The following is a 14,985-nucleotide window of genomic DNA, read 5'->3' on the forward strand; positions in this document are numbered from 1 at the left end:
TGGTGGCAGTGGGTTCAGCATCCAGAGACTCAATGGGCAAATATCTGGAAAGAAAAATATGCTAGCTCTTGGAAAAATAATGATCTCATAAGAATGTCAGGAAATATAAAGGGCTCATATATCTGGAACAAAGCCTGGGAGAATAGAAGACTAGTACAAGAAAACAGCTTTTGGGAAATCAGGGAAGGAAATCTTGCTCTTTTTTGGGAAGACAAGTGGCAACAAGAATCAATTATGTTAAAAGAAGAATTCATGGATCTTAAGCAGGATTCAGATTCCCAAGGACTAATTAAGGTAAAGGACTTCTGGAATCATTCTCATCATACGGAAAAGTGGAGAATCTAGAGAAACATTGATTGCAGAGATAACAATCTCTTGAAAACAAAAGCAGAGGAGCTCAGGAAAATAGTGGAACAAAGGAAGATCTTAGTTGCAGAGGGACAAGATCAACTAAGATGGGGCAACAACAAAGAGGGCACCTTTAATCTTAAGGAAGAAAAAGGCATTCTCCTTGAGCTAGATCCCCAGGTTCCAAACAAAATCTGGCAAAACCTTTGGAGGCAGCAAAGGAGGATGAAAATCAAACTCTTCATGTGGTTGGTATATCATAAGAAAATACTAACTTGGGACAACATCAAGAAAAGGGGTGTTTAGGGGCCTTCAAGATGCCAGCTCTGTGAGGCTCAAGAAGAAACTATGGAACATTTACTCAACAACTACATTTTCACTTCCTAGTTATGGGACATTTTTGCTACAATATTTTAGCAATCTGATAGAGACAGAGGGAGCATTATTAATACCCTCACCAATTGGAGAAGAAATTTTTTGGATTATGAAATTCTCAACTCAACGTGGATTCTCATTCCAAGCTTCATTTTATGGAACGTTTGGAAGGAGAGGAACAAAAGAATATTTAAGGATGAAAAGACGCCCCCACACCGCCTGTTAGAAATAATCCTAAAATAGCTCAAGGAGACTGTGGGAACCACGGTTCACAACTACCCTAAAAAACCTCCCTCAGATTTAGATTTAAAAATTCTCAGGTAGCTAGGGTTGCAGGGGCTCACTCCCCTAGGACTTGACAGGAAGGTTATTTCTATGGATACGGAGAAGGAATTCTGGTATCCTCCTCTGGAAGGCTATTTAAAATTTAACATTGATGGGGCTTCAAAAGGGAACCCGAGAATAGCTGGGTATGGTGGTGTCCTCAGAAATGCAGAGGGAAGTATTATCTCCATCTTCCATTGGCACCTAGGTACAACCACCAACAACATGGTTGAACTAATGGCTATGGAGCAATGCCTAGATGAGTCAAGACAACTGTTTCAATGTTATGATAGAGGCGGATTCTGAGTTAATCATCAACTCAGTGCAAAAAATAAATAATGGAACTGCACTAGAGAAAGTCTTTAAACATTGGAAATTAATTCGGGTCTACCAAAGAATTCAAATCCATCTTCAGGGCCTTGGCACTGTCAGTTTCCACCATGTTCACAGAAAGGATAATAAGCTGGCGGATCTTCTGGCCAACCAGGGGGTCACCTGCATAGAGAATAAGGTGTCGATAAAGTGGCAGGAGTTGCATCTGGGCAAACTGAAATCCCTATGTTGCGAGCAAGCGGAAGAAGACAGGGAAGTGTTTAGACACAAAGCCATGGAGGCCAACTAGATTTGTTTTTTCCCCTGAATGTGTCACCAATATCTGGTTTACTGTTCTTTGGCGGGAAGAAGACCACGTCTAGTCGCTCATACTCCAGGAGTTAGCGAGATGAAGATCTCAGTTCATCGGTGGCAACGAAGAGAATCCCTCAAGTCTTCATTCGATGGGAAGCCTCTAACCTTTACAAGGTTCTAGGTTCAGGAGACGGAGATTAATAGGCACAAGAAGAACCCTGTTTATTCTGGCAGTCAAATTTTTCAGAAATCAGGGTCCTAGCCTGTAAAACTGCCTCCCATTCGGTTTTCGGCTGATCGCACCGCTTTCATGTGGAAAACGGTTTTGGCGATTTCGCAGTGATTCCATTCAACCTACAACACGTGGCAGGGTGAGGGTCCCGAAAACCGCCCTTTTTCGTACACTAATGCCAGACCATCTTGTCCGGTGCGATATCATTCTCATCCGTAGGATTCAGTCGAAGGGGATCAATGGTTGAGTTTGATCATGCATCTTGGTGGGGCAGTACAGCTAAACTTTGGTATTTTTGGGCTGCGCAATATCCTCCTGAGCAATTGATCTTTTTGCTTCTTTTGGACCTCTCAGATGGTTCGGGCTTTTTCGACAGTGGGGCAGTGGGAAAGTTCGCGGGCTTTTAGGAGGCTAGGCATTATTTTTGTTGGTTGTTCCTTGGGTTCAGGTCTTTTGTTGTAAGGCTAGGAGGTTTAGCCCTTGGTGGCTTGGGCTTTTCTTTCTTTTCTGATTCCTTGGCGTCGGATGGACATTTGTAAAAATTGTACACTAATTTTTGGCTTAATGAAATGGAAGGATCCACACTTGCTTTAGCAAAAAAAATAGTAACAATAAAAACATAGTAAAATAACAATAAGCAATAAGAATTACCTTGTAAACATGCCCCTTTGCTAGTTAAATTGAAAGATAAAATGTCTAGAACTACCTTTCAAATAATTCTAAACCCTCTTATCCTCAATAGTACTAAAAGTATTCCATGGATCTTTTGTGAATGTTAAATCCATACCATCCACGTAGTAATTATTAATAATTAAATTATAATAATGAAACCCTTATTTCAAAATAAATATATTATCCATGTAACTATCTATATATTTGTCATTTATATACAAAAAAATGTAATATAAATTTGAGTTTAAATAAAAATGATCTCACACACTCACAAACACACACACATATACATATCATTTAGAGTAAAATTGACTTAATTATAGGGTCAATTTGATACTTACCGTTGATTGTTTATGCAAAATATATAATAAGATTGAGTCAATCATAGAGCCAATTTGATAATTACCACCTCTTTGATGGAAGCTTTGGTAATACATGATTTTGTTCATGCTATTATCATGCAATGTCGTCTATTTAAGGGCATGCTAATTCCATTGTTTTAGTATTGTAATATGCGTTAGGGTTAAAGAATAATAGATCTATTATTAAGAGCTAGCTTTCCCACAAGGGTTTGCAAGATCATGTATTGTCTCCACGTGTTGTTGCATTTATGTGTTGCTATTATATTTTTATTTCTCTCTCTTTTAATTATGTTGATATCAAAGTCGAACCAAGAGCACTCTATGCCAAAATGTGTGGGAGATGCATAAACATTGTCAGAAGTTCGGTCAAAGTCGTAAATTCTATCCATGGGTAAACTTTCTTGAGGTTGTTATAAGGCCTATTATTGAGATATATGTAATAAAAATATTATGACCAAGTTAATATTGTCAACTTAGGTCATATAGTCAATTTGGCACACTCACTTTATTGATGGTGCCTTTCTTCATGTTTTTGTAATGCATCATTTTTTCCATGAAATTATCATGTAATGTATTCTATGTGAGGGTATGATGAGTATATTGTAAAATATATTTGAGATAAATAATAATAAATATAATATTAGGAGATCATTTATGCACAAGGTTCCAAATATAATTTAAAAAAGGATTTAAAAAATAGTTTATGAATTAAGATAGTCTCACTTCTCCAACTCAAAATAATTTTATAGCTAGTGGAATAAAAATTAGTCTTTTTGTAAAAGTGGTTATGGAACCATTTGTGACAAGGTTCATTGTCAAGAAATTTATTATAAAAGTTGATAGTTCAAACCTAAGTTTACCCATGTCCTTATTAGGGGTAGTCATGGACACCTAATGTCCCCTATTTTGAGAGGAGTGATTAGTAAAATGGGATGTCACAAATAAGAAAAAATAAATAAAAAATACTTATAGAGTTCTGATTTAAATGGACTCCATATTACACAAATATTAACCCAACCTACTTATAAAAAAAATCATAAATTCTTAGTAATTTAAGCCAACAAGTTATCAATTCAACATAGTAAAAAAACAATTATGATAGTAATAATTAGAATGAACTTTATATCTCACACTAATCCAAGTTATTTAAAAAATAATAATTTTACGATTTAAAAAAAATTAATTATATGTATTAATAAATAAATACAATCTTAGATAGAATTTGTTATATTTACTAGAAATAATTCTTAAGTATTATAAATATATTTTCATTTCAAATTTTTATTCAACACGTTTGATTAACTATTTAATGTTGTTTTATTCTTTAATTACATATTTTGTATTTGCAAGTATAAATTTGTAACACCCTCCTCCCACATTTACCCAAGCTAACTGGTCCACTGTGGTAAATATGTGACAAGAGACTACTATGATGTGATTCAACCTCTGAGTTCTCCTTAAGGAAGTGGAACTCACAAACACAACCCATATGACCTTCCACACATGCAACAGAACCCTTAGGATCCAACCAACCCTTCAAGATGATCAACCACTGAGATAACAAATCATTTGACTGACCTAGACCCTTTTTCACTCCCATGAAAAGCTTGACAAGAAAGTAAGGCCTTCCAGTCACTCCCACAACAAGGCATGCCAACAATTGTGGAATTTTCCAGCTAGTTCTATGCCAGCGACCCTAGATTTTGTGCCACCTTTTTAGAGCCGGGACTTAGGCCACATTCTATAACTTCATGAAAACTTCAAGAATAATAAAATAACATGGAAAGAAAAGGTATTAATTCAAACGTTGATACAAGTACTTCACCCGAACCTAGTAGACGTGACAAAAATTTCGTGAAACATATCACAAATGTGTAATCATTAGGTCATAAAATCTAATTTAAGCATAGGGTTCTCATACTTATTTGAGATTTGTCAAGAAGCACTGATGCCATATCAAAATAGTTGTATAATCATCTATTAGGTCATATATTCTTTCTAATTTCAAATACTAATCAAATCATCATGATATCCATACATGAAGTCTGTCATGGAGGATACTCATAACCAACATATAAGCAACATAAAAAACAAAGATATAGAAGCCATAAATATCACATGTGAACGAGTACATCTACACATAAAATACCAAGGAGAAAGAGTTGTTATTGATGAATGAATAGGTCAACCAAGTTCTGGACTTCCAAGAACTAACGGACCATAGATTGGCTAAACCAAAACTTTTTTCAGCCAATCACCCCCGTGCCATATTCCAAGCATGAATGTGGTACTCACAACCAAACCAGAATAAGGCTTCAAAAGGAAAAAACACCTCAAATCTCATTAATATAATCAAGGTTTATTGCCATCACAACTGGATCACTAGGCCCTAAGAAAGCATGGATGCTACCAGATTTCTCCACCTACATAGTGAATAATTTTCCTACTTTCTAGTCTCTAGGATTTACCATATATTTGGCCATGCACTAGTCAAGGATTCCTAGGCATAATTGAGACTCCACCCTCCAGGCTTTACCGTATATCGCGCCATACACCAGTCGAGGTCTACCACTCTGGAAATGACCTCCTACTTCCACTCTGGAATTGGAATCATATGAATTAGTCCACCTAGATGTTGAAAATAATACTGAGAAGGGGGGGGTGTGAATCAGTATTATCAAATTCTTTTTCAACTTATATAAATATTAGTAGATCTGACTAATGAAACTTGTGTATACCTTCCAGACTTATAATTGATTTTTTTTTTTTTTTTTTTCTTTTTCAGATGTTGATCATTAATCTGTTTGTCAGAACCATATAACAGTAAGCAGGAACAGAAAAGTAGAGCAGACAGTCAAACAAAAGAACACAAGATATAAGGTGGAAACCCAATGTGGGTGAAAACCACCTACTGCAATATGTCTCTATCTTCTTTCAATTAGAAACTTCCTTTTACAATGATTATGTACTGGTGCAATCTTATACTAGCACGCAGGCTTCAACCTGCAGAAGGCTACAACCTTCTCTCGTTCTACAGTCACTTCTGGAAGGGAGCTACAACCCCCTTACCTCTTGTACTAGTTGAAGTACTAGTACGTAGGTACTGACCTACAGAAAACTTCTCTTTTCTTCCAGGGACCACGTTTCATAAATTTTCAAACTGGATCGATGAATATCAATCAAACATCAAATAGATCTGCAATCAACCAACTTCCTTGTACAAATACTGAATCAATAACTTCTCAGAACATAGTACCAGTAACCAGACACTAAGTCAGAACCCTGAACACTGCAGAAATAGATAAAAGCAGCTAAAACATATTACAAGGGAAAAGTCCGCAACTTCACCAATAGAAACCTGCGTATATCTGCAGTATTCCCTTCTTTACCCTGCGGGTATCCGCACTTCCTCCGTGTCGAACCTGCGGTATCCGCACCTGCGCTCTGCCGGGGCTGCGGGTATCCGCACCTCCTCTGTGTTGAACCTGTGGGTATCCGCACCTGCGCTGCCTCGAGCCTTTGGGTATCTGTGCCTGCGTTGTGTCGAGCCTGCGGGTATCCGCGCCTATGCTGTGTTGAGCCTGCGGGTATAGAAATTTATCAGACTTCAATTATACCCCAAATTATCAGATTTATCTGATCATGCACCAAAGAGATCTCGACCCATCAGTAGATCTGTCTTGTAATGCTCAGGTTTCTCCTTGATTTAGGTCCAGCTATAACTCACCAACCGATCACTAGTATTTTAGATCTTACTCATCTCAAGATATTCAACACATTAGTTGTTCTAGCCAAATGATCTCCTTTCCTTTTTATAGTCTAGGCCTTGCTCAAACCATGGTCCAAAACCATAGAGATCCAATACTAGGGACCCAAAACCTGGGTTCAATACTTTAGATGCAAAAAGCACGGACCAAAACCATAGGATCAAAAATGTCGGACTAAATACCATGGACTAACCATAAGATTTCCCCCGTGCGTGCTTTTCTCTGCATGAAAGTGCGTGTAATTTACGTCTGCACTTTTGTTCGGAGCACCTACGTACATGTTCGCAGCTTTTGTTCAGCGCACCTGCGTATGTCCGTGGCTTTGTGAACAGGAACCTGCGGGTATCTCATTTTCTACTATTTTGAGAGCCTGAACTTGTGATCTGCACTTTGAGTGAGTTGCCATCAAGGACAACACTTATGTCATTGAGCCAAACCTGTATCATAATGCCAACACTAGATGCTTACATTCTCCCTTCACTTGCCGACAATCCAAGCATCTAGCCATAAACTCTGCCACGTCCTTATTCTAATTCAGCCAATAATAAAACTTCTTCACTATTTTAAATGTCTTTTGATATCCTTGGTGACCTAAATATGTCTTAACATGAAATTACCCAAGATAAGCTTCTTGAGCTCACTGTTATATGCTACATAAACCATGCCTCTAAATATGATCAAACCATCTATTGTGAGACCATAGTCCACATCCTGATCACCTAAACCCTGTTGTAACATGTGCATAAGCTCCATGTGCCTTTTATCCTGTTGTCTTTCATGTAAGATATGATACTATAGATGTATCCCATAAGAGCTCATAGCTGTAATATAATTCACATCTATCCTCCTGCTAAGAGAATATGCAACCCTGTTCTCTCTTCCCTTGATGCACCTGATCTCAAAATCGAACTCATTGATCATGGCCAACCATTTAGATTTCCTAACATTCAGATTCAGCTCATGAAAAAATAATCTCAATCCACTAGGATCACTCATCAATACAAACCTCCTGCTAAGAAGATAGTGTCTCCACATCTTCAATGCATGGATGATTAAGGCCAACTTAAGATCATGTGTCATATAATTCTTCTCGTGCTCATTCAGTTTCCATGAATCATAGCACATTACCTATCCTTCCTGCATAAGGACTCCACCAAGTGTTCTCTTGCAAGCATTTGTACATACCACAAACTCTTTGTCGAGATCTGCCATATTTAACACTTAAGAATTTGTCAAAAATTGTTTCAACTACTCAAAACTTGATGCACTTTCTCTTGTCCATTCAAATTTCTTACCTTTCCTTTACAATGATGTAATAGGATAAGAAATCTGTGAGAAGTTCTTGATGAACCTCCTATAGTAACTTGCTACCCCCATAAATTATCTTACCTCATCCACATTTTTAGGAGCTTCCCATTCCATGATAGCACTTATCTTTTCTGGGTCCACTACTATGTCTTCCTTGGATACCACATGCCCCAAGTAATGTATCTTTGTCTGAAATAAATTTCATTTACTGAGCTTAGCATGCAATTGATGCTCTCTCAATGTTTCTTCTAAGTCAGAAGAATTTGCACCACCACGCTACTCATCTGATCCATAGGGATCATTTCGTGAATTGTAGTCTACCATATTGCTAGTCATCTTTGATCTCTTTCCTACAAGTATACAATGTCAGCTAAACCAAAACATAAGCATAACCAACATACCTTGGTATAATTAAGGGGAGGATATCTCATCTACAAGATCAACTGGATTAGGATGATACATGTATATTCATAATCATAACAACGTATGAACGTCTTTCCAACCATTATCTATTCATCAATGCATGACCATACCAACCACATACCATGACCTCATGCAGGACAACTAGAACCATGTCAATGTATGGAATATCGTATTATAGTTATTATATTTTCATTCTTTTGGAATTTCAAGTATTAACAACCTTGCATCTCTAAATCCATGTTTACTTTTTAAAATTTACCTAATAGAATTATAAAATTTCCATGCAACTTATCAAATAAAAAATTATGTAAGCAATGCAAATTATTGCGACAATAGGCACATTCTACAACTGATTATGCCTAATGCCTATATTTTATATCAACTATAAGAGATAACATACTTAAAATTTAAAAAAATAAATATCTTATATTTAACTTATAAATAACTCAATATAGGAATTAAATAAAAGTTTAAATGTTCATTTAAATATCCCTATAGACCTATCTTAACCATGGATCTACTAAAATTTGCACTGAGAGGTATCCCTCTCGAAAAATCATTGGTAACCACGAAAAGGGACTACTTCTCTTGAGGTGTAAATCCTTCTGCATATCAAGAGATTTGATCCCTCTTACTTCTTGGTAGATATGTGGTTAATATAGACCTATACTGGTCAAATTTCAAGTGATGTTGACCATATAACAACTATGTTTAGTAAATGTGCTTGATACACTCATCATCATTTGTTATTTAATGATCTACACAATTTTTGTCATTATTACAATCACATTAGTAAATGTGATTGGCATATATCAATAAACTTCATTTAATAATCATAATCATAATAATGATAATGAATTGTTTTTAAAGTTAGAACCAAGCTCACACCAAACTGTTGTCGAACATGAACTTAGCTCAGCGCAACTATCTAATTATTAAATTTATAGACATACATATTCTATCTTTTAGATCTTAATATATAACCTTTTAAAATAAGACAAATTTGACATAAAACAAAATTACGTGTTAAACTTAAAAAAGAAAGAAGTACAAACATAATGTTTTATTTTGATAATAAACTAATACCATTTTGAAGAAAAATTAGAGTAACATCCCCAATGAAAAGGAAACAGAACGGTAAACATAATATAAAAGGTTTTAGTAATCAATACATTCCTAGGAAGTTTGAAGTAATACGACGAAAAAGGCAGTGAACATGGGACTCAATCGCCTCGAGCTGATTCATAGGAAGATGCATGTAAACCACCCAGCATCCATCCCCTAAAGGACTTGGTAGTGGCATTACGTAACCGGCTTCTCCACCCCAAGGAAAATGGTAGCTTCCAAAACAAGGATTTCCCCATCCAAAGTCAATCTTGGACAAAGGGAAACGTAAACCAGAAGAAACCAAAATGCTTGGACCATTAGATTCTGCCATTTCCCTATTGCAATAAATAGTAGCCAAGCCAGGGTCAGGTCGGATGATCTCCACCTAGTCAATTAAGCTTTGAAAATGTTCCTCATTTGCAGCTCTGTATATAACGTTATGAATGAGCTTAGCACTCCAACTAAGAGGTTGGCTTTTAATATCTGAGGCCTGAGCTTCCACACAGGGTAATAATAATACATTGCCGACGTAATTAGATGGTATTCCCATGTTTGTTAAACGGGTACGACCATCTATAACTACACCTATGCTACAATTTCGATCATTGTGGATCTCCTGACTAAGGATCAGTAACTTCAGAAAAGGCAACCAATTTGCTATACCGTTTACCGTGTTGATTTGCATTACTTTGGAGAAACTGAACATCTTTGGCGGTGAGGTAATAGATCCTGCTAACTAGAGAAGGAGGAGGATCTTGTTTCTTGGATTTTTCTAAAGGCAGCGAAGAGTGTCTCGTATACATTTCATCAATTGCAGAGCAATAATTAGGAGGCCGTCGAGGGAGTAATAGTGATCTATCAAAGTTAGGTGTCAACATTTCAATGGACTCCTTTCGAGTAAGCTTTGCCCACGATAATAAAAACATATGGGTAGAAAATGCATCAGCAATCCTATGATCAAATGTGCACCCAAGAATAATACCTCCGCAACTAAATTTTGTTACCTGACAAAATAGGAACCGAATCATTTTCGATAATAATCTCTGAAGTCAAAATAATTTTGAATAAGACTTTACTATGTATGGTTTATATATCCAACTGTACGGTATGATTTCTATTCCTTTGATGTGATGAAGTGTGTATATTAGAGGCTAACAAATGTGAAAGTATTGTTTTTCATTTTTTGTTGCAACAATCCTACTGAAATCTGAAGCGTAAATTCATGGTTTATGAAATCAAATCGTGCTTTCATCTAGGATTCCACTAATCTTAATTTAGTTAGAAAAAAATAAAGTGTGAGTTATTCTTTTATGATTCATCCAACAATGATAATTACTGTGTCCCACCTAAACTCAAAATGGGAAATAGCGTAAATTCATGGTTTATGAAATCAAATCGTGCTTTCATCTAGGATTCCACTAATCTTAATTTAATTAGAAAAAAATAAAGTGTGAGTTATTCTATTATGATTCATCCAACAATGATAATCAGTGTCTCCCACCTAAACTCAAAATGGGAAATAGCGTAAATTCATGGTTTATGAAATCAAATCGTGCTTTCATCTAGGATTCCACTAATCTTAATTTAATTAGAAAAAATAAAGTGCGAGTTATTCTTTTATGATTCATCCAACAGTGATAATTACTGTCTCCCACCTAAACTCAAAATGGGAAATAGCATGGTTTATGAAATCAAATTGTGCTTTCATCTAGGATTCCACTAATCTTAATTTAATTGGAAAAAATAAAGTGTGAGTTACTCTTTTATGATTCATCCAACCATGATAATTACTGTGTCCCACCTAAACTCAAAATGGGAAATAGCGTAAATTCATGGTTTATGAAATCAAATCGTGCTTTCATCTAGGATTCTACTAATCTTAATTTAATTAGAAAAAAATAAAGTGTGAGTTATTCTTTTATGATTCATCCAACAATGATAATTACTGTGTCCCACCTAAACTCAAAATGGGAAATAGCGTAAATTCATGGTTTATGAAATCAAATCGTGCTTTCATCTAGGATTCCACTAATCTTAATTTAATTAGAAAAAAATAAAGTGTGAGTTATTCTTTTATGATTCATCCAACAATGATAATCACTGTCTCCCACCTAAACTCAAAATGGGAAATAGCGTAAATTCATGGTTTATGAAATCAAATCGTGCTTTCATCTAGGATTCCACTAATCTTAATTTAATTAGAAAAAATAAAGTGTCAGTTATTCTTTTATGATTCATCCAACAGTGATAATTATTGTCTCCCACCTAAACTCAAAATGGGAAATAGCATGGTTTACGAAATCAAATCGTGCTTTCATCTAGGATTCCACTAATCTTAATTTAATTAGAAAAAATAAAGTGTGAGTTATTCTTTTATGATTCATCCAACAATGATAATCACTGTGTCCCACCTAAACTCAAAATGGGAAATAGCGTAAATTCATGGTTTATGAAATCAAATCGTGCTTTCATCTAGGATTCCACTAATCTTAATTTAATTAGAAAAAAATAAAGTGTGAGTTATTCTTTTATGATTCATCCAACAATGATAATTACTGTGTCCCACCTAAACTCAAAATGGGAAATAGCATAAATTCATGGTTTATGAAATCAAATCATGCTTTCATCTAGGATTCCACTAATCTTAATTTAATTAGAAAAAAATAAAGTGTGAGTTATTCTTTTATGATTCATCCAACAATGATAATCACTGTCTCCCACCTAAACTCAAAATGGGAAATAGCGTAAATTCATGGTTTATGAAATCAAATCGTGCTTTCATCTAGGATTCCACTAATCTTAATTTAATTAGAAAAAATAAAGTGTCAGTTATTCTTTTATGATTCATCCAACAGTGATAATTATTGTCTCCCACCTAAACTCAAAATGGGAAATAGCATGGTTTATGAAATCAAATCGTGCTTTCATCTAGGATTCCACTAATCTTAATTTAATTAGAAAAAATAAAGTGTGAGTTATTCTTTTATGATTCATCCAACAATGATAATCACTGTGTCCCACCTAAACTCAAAATGGGAAATAGCGTAAATTCATGGTTTATGAAATCAAATCGTGCTTTCATCTAGGATTCCACTAATCTTAATTTAATTAGAAAAAAATAAAGTGTGAGTTATTCTTTTATGATTCATCCAACAATGATAATTACTGTGTCCCACCTAAACTCAAAATGGGAAATAGCGTAAATTCATGGTTTATGAAATCAAATCGTGCTTTCATCTAGGATTCCACTAATCTTAATTTAATTAGAAAAAAATAAAGTGTGAGTTATTCTTTTATGATTCATCCAACAGTGATAATTGCTGTCTCCCACCTAAACTCAAAATGGGAAATAGCATGGTTTATGAAATCAAATCGTGCTTTCATCTAGGATTCCACTAATCTTAATTTAATTAGAAAAAATAAAGTGAGTTATTCTTTTATGACTCATCCAACAATGATAATTACTGTCTCCCACCTAAACTCAAAATGGGAAATAAAACTAATTGACAAAATCGTTTTATGCTTTTGTGTCTTCGGCATTACCCTCAAGTCACCTTGTTGGGTTTTACAAATAGTATATAGAGTCCTATATATGCTGTCGGATTCGAATGGTTTTAAATTCAATCATCATGCAGAACTTATTATTTGGTATTACATCGCAATTAGTATTGCGTGTAGCAAAGAGATAGTGATGGTTGCACTTATAATGCAAGCAACTAAAATATATCTAATAAATATAAAATGTAGAAAGCTCCCTGACCCGAAAGATTCGCCATGGAGATTTGAACCATAGTATCTTCACAAAATAATAAACTGATCGTTTATATTTACGAGAAATGTATTCCGTGTTTAATGCTCCCTCTCGCGAGTCACCGCAATATTTATTTTATTAAAAAAAAGTAAAGTGACAGTATAAATTTTTTAAGTTTTGATTCTTGGTATTTCTTTTCTTAGTTTTGCTAAGAAATCGGAGAAATGGATTGGAATTGTGAGTTCGAATGGTGAAATCTATATAATCTCATAACACATTTTAATCAAAATTATAATTAAATATATATATATATATATCCAAATTTGAAAGAACCAAAACATAACTTATATATATATTTATTTATTTAAATGGTTATTATTGACATAAAATAAAATAAAAATAAAATAAAATAATGCATTAGAATCAAGTTATTAAGTTTTGGTGGCAAGTTGATTGTACTGAGTAGTTGGAAGCATTAATTTAATGGATTCATTTTTTTTTACATTATATATTTGACCATTATTACATGTATGGAGGTGAAGCTAAGACAAGGGTATTGACAAGACTTGTGCGAAGCTTAGTTTGATACTTTCAATTGGCCTTTAGTGTAGAGAAATGACAACAAGAAATTTCAGTTTAATTTGTCCTTCAATTAAACTCGGAATTAAAATCAAATTTTATTTTCATAGCAACTTGTAAATAGTTAATTAAGTTTAATTGACTTAATTAGCTTAGGAATTTCAATTTGGATGTCTTTCTGTAGTCATGTATATGTTCCCGCTAAATTTTAGGGGTTCAAGATGAGTTTATTTGAGTTGTAGTTAGATAAATCAGTTTGACCTAGTTATAGACAGTTAAACTAGTTCTAATTGTTTGTGGAACTAGTGGAGGATTAGTAGTAAGTTAGTGCACTGGTGCATCCTTAGTGCTCCTCGAGCTAACTGAAGATTCCCTCATGAAAAACTCATGCATCTCAGTTCAAAGAAAGACCCAATTGACTAGAGGGCAGGGACAATGTATTATCAGTTGTAGAATGATTCGAGTTGTACAGATCATGCATGCAATCATAAGAGGAACTAGTTTTGGATTGCGTAGTTATCGAAAAAGGAATTCCCAATTAAATATGGGTTATTCCTCACACGAATTGCGCAAGGAAATAGGGGTTCAGTAGGCAGAAAAAATTGGCTAAGTGTTGGTTAGTGTGGGCTTGTGAGGCAGAGAGTTGATCATACTTGTGTGGAATTGTTCTTGTGAGAACAAGCTTTGTATTATCACTCAGATTTCTTATTAATGCAATAGATAGTCGAGGTTTCGAGTGGTGGCTTTCCCTATAGAAACAATTGTGTTATGTGTCTTTGATTATCTTCTTCTTGTTGATTATTGTTTTCATTGGTTCTTGGTTTCTGCTGTTTAAATAGTAGAGTAGATTCTTGTCTTGTGTTTTAGTAAATTACATGGGCTATGAATCTACAGGAAAATCTAAATGGTATAAGAGCTAAAGATAATATAGTAGAGGAGATTTTGAAGTTTTGAGTTTTGGATTACATGTGAAATTCAAATTTGCAATACATACTTCAGGATCGACAGATGACGTTCTACGGTTTGCGCCTTGAGTATGCCTTGGAACACAGATCGAATTATATAGCTTGGAAGGAAAAAATGGAGGTTGTGCTGGAGGATAATTGCTTG

General features: G+C 34.9%; 1 pseudogene; it reads right to left on the reverse strand.

Moving 5' to 3' along the window:
* Positions 1-9,603: 9,603 nt before the first annotated feature.
* LOC149209454 (coniferyl alcohol acyltransferase pseudogene) lies at positions 9,604-10,573 on the reverse strand (annotated as a pseudogene).
* Between the last annotated feature and the right edge of the window lie 4,412 nt (positions 10,574-14,985).

This window comes from Pinus tabuliformis, chromosome 1_2 (genome assembly GCF_031772625.1).
Source record: "Pinus tabuliformis cultivar Carrire ecotype Pingquan chromosome 1_2, CPIR1, whole genome shotgun sequence".
NCBI lineage: Eukaryota > Viridiplantae > Streptophyta > Pinopsida > Pinales > Pinaceae > Pinus > Pinus tabuliformis.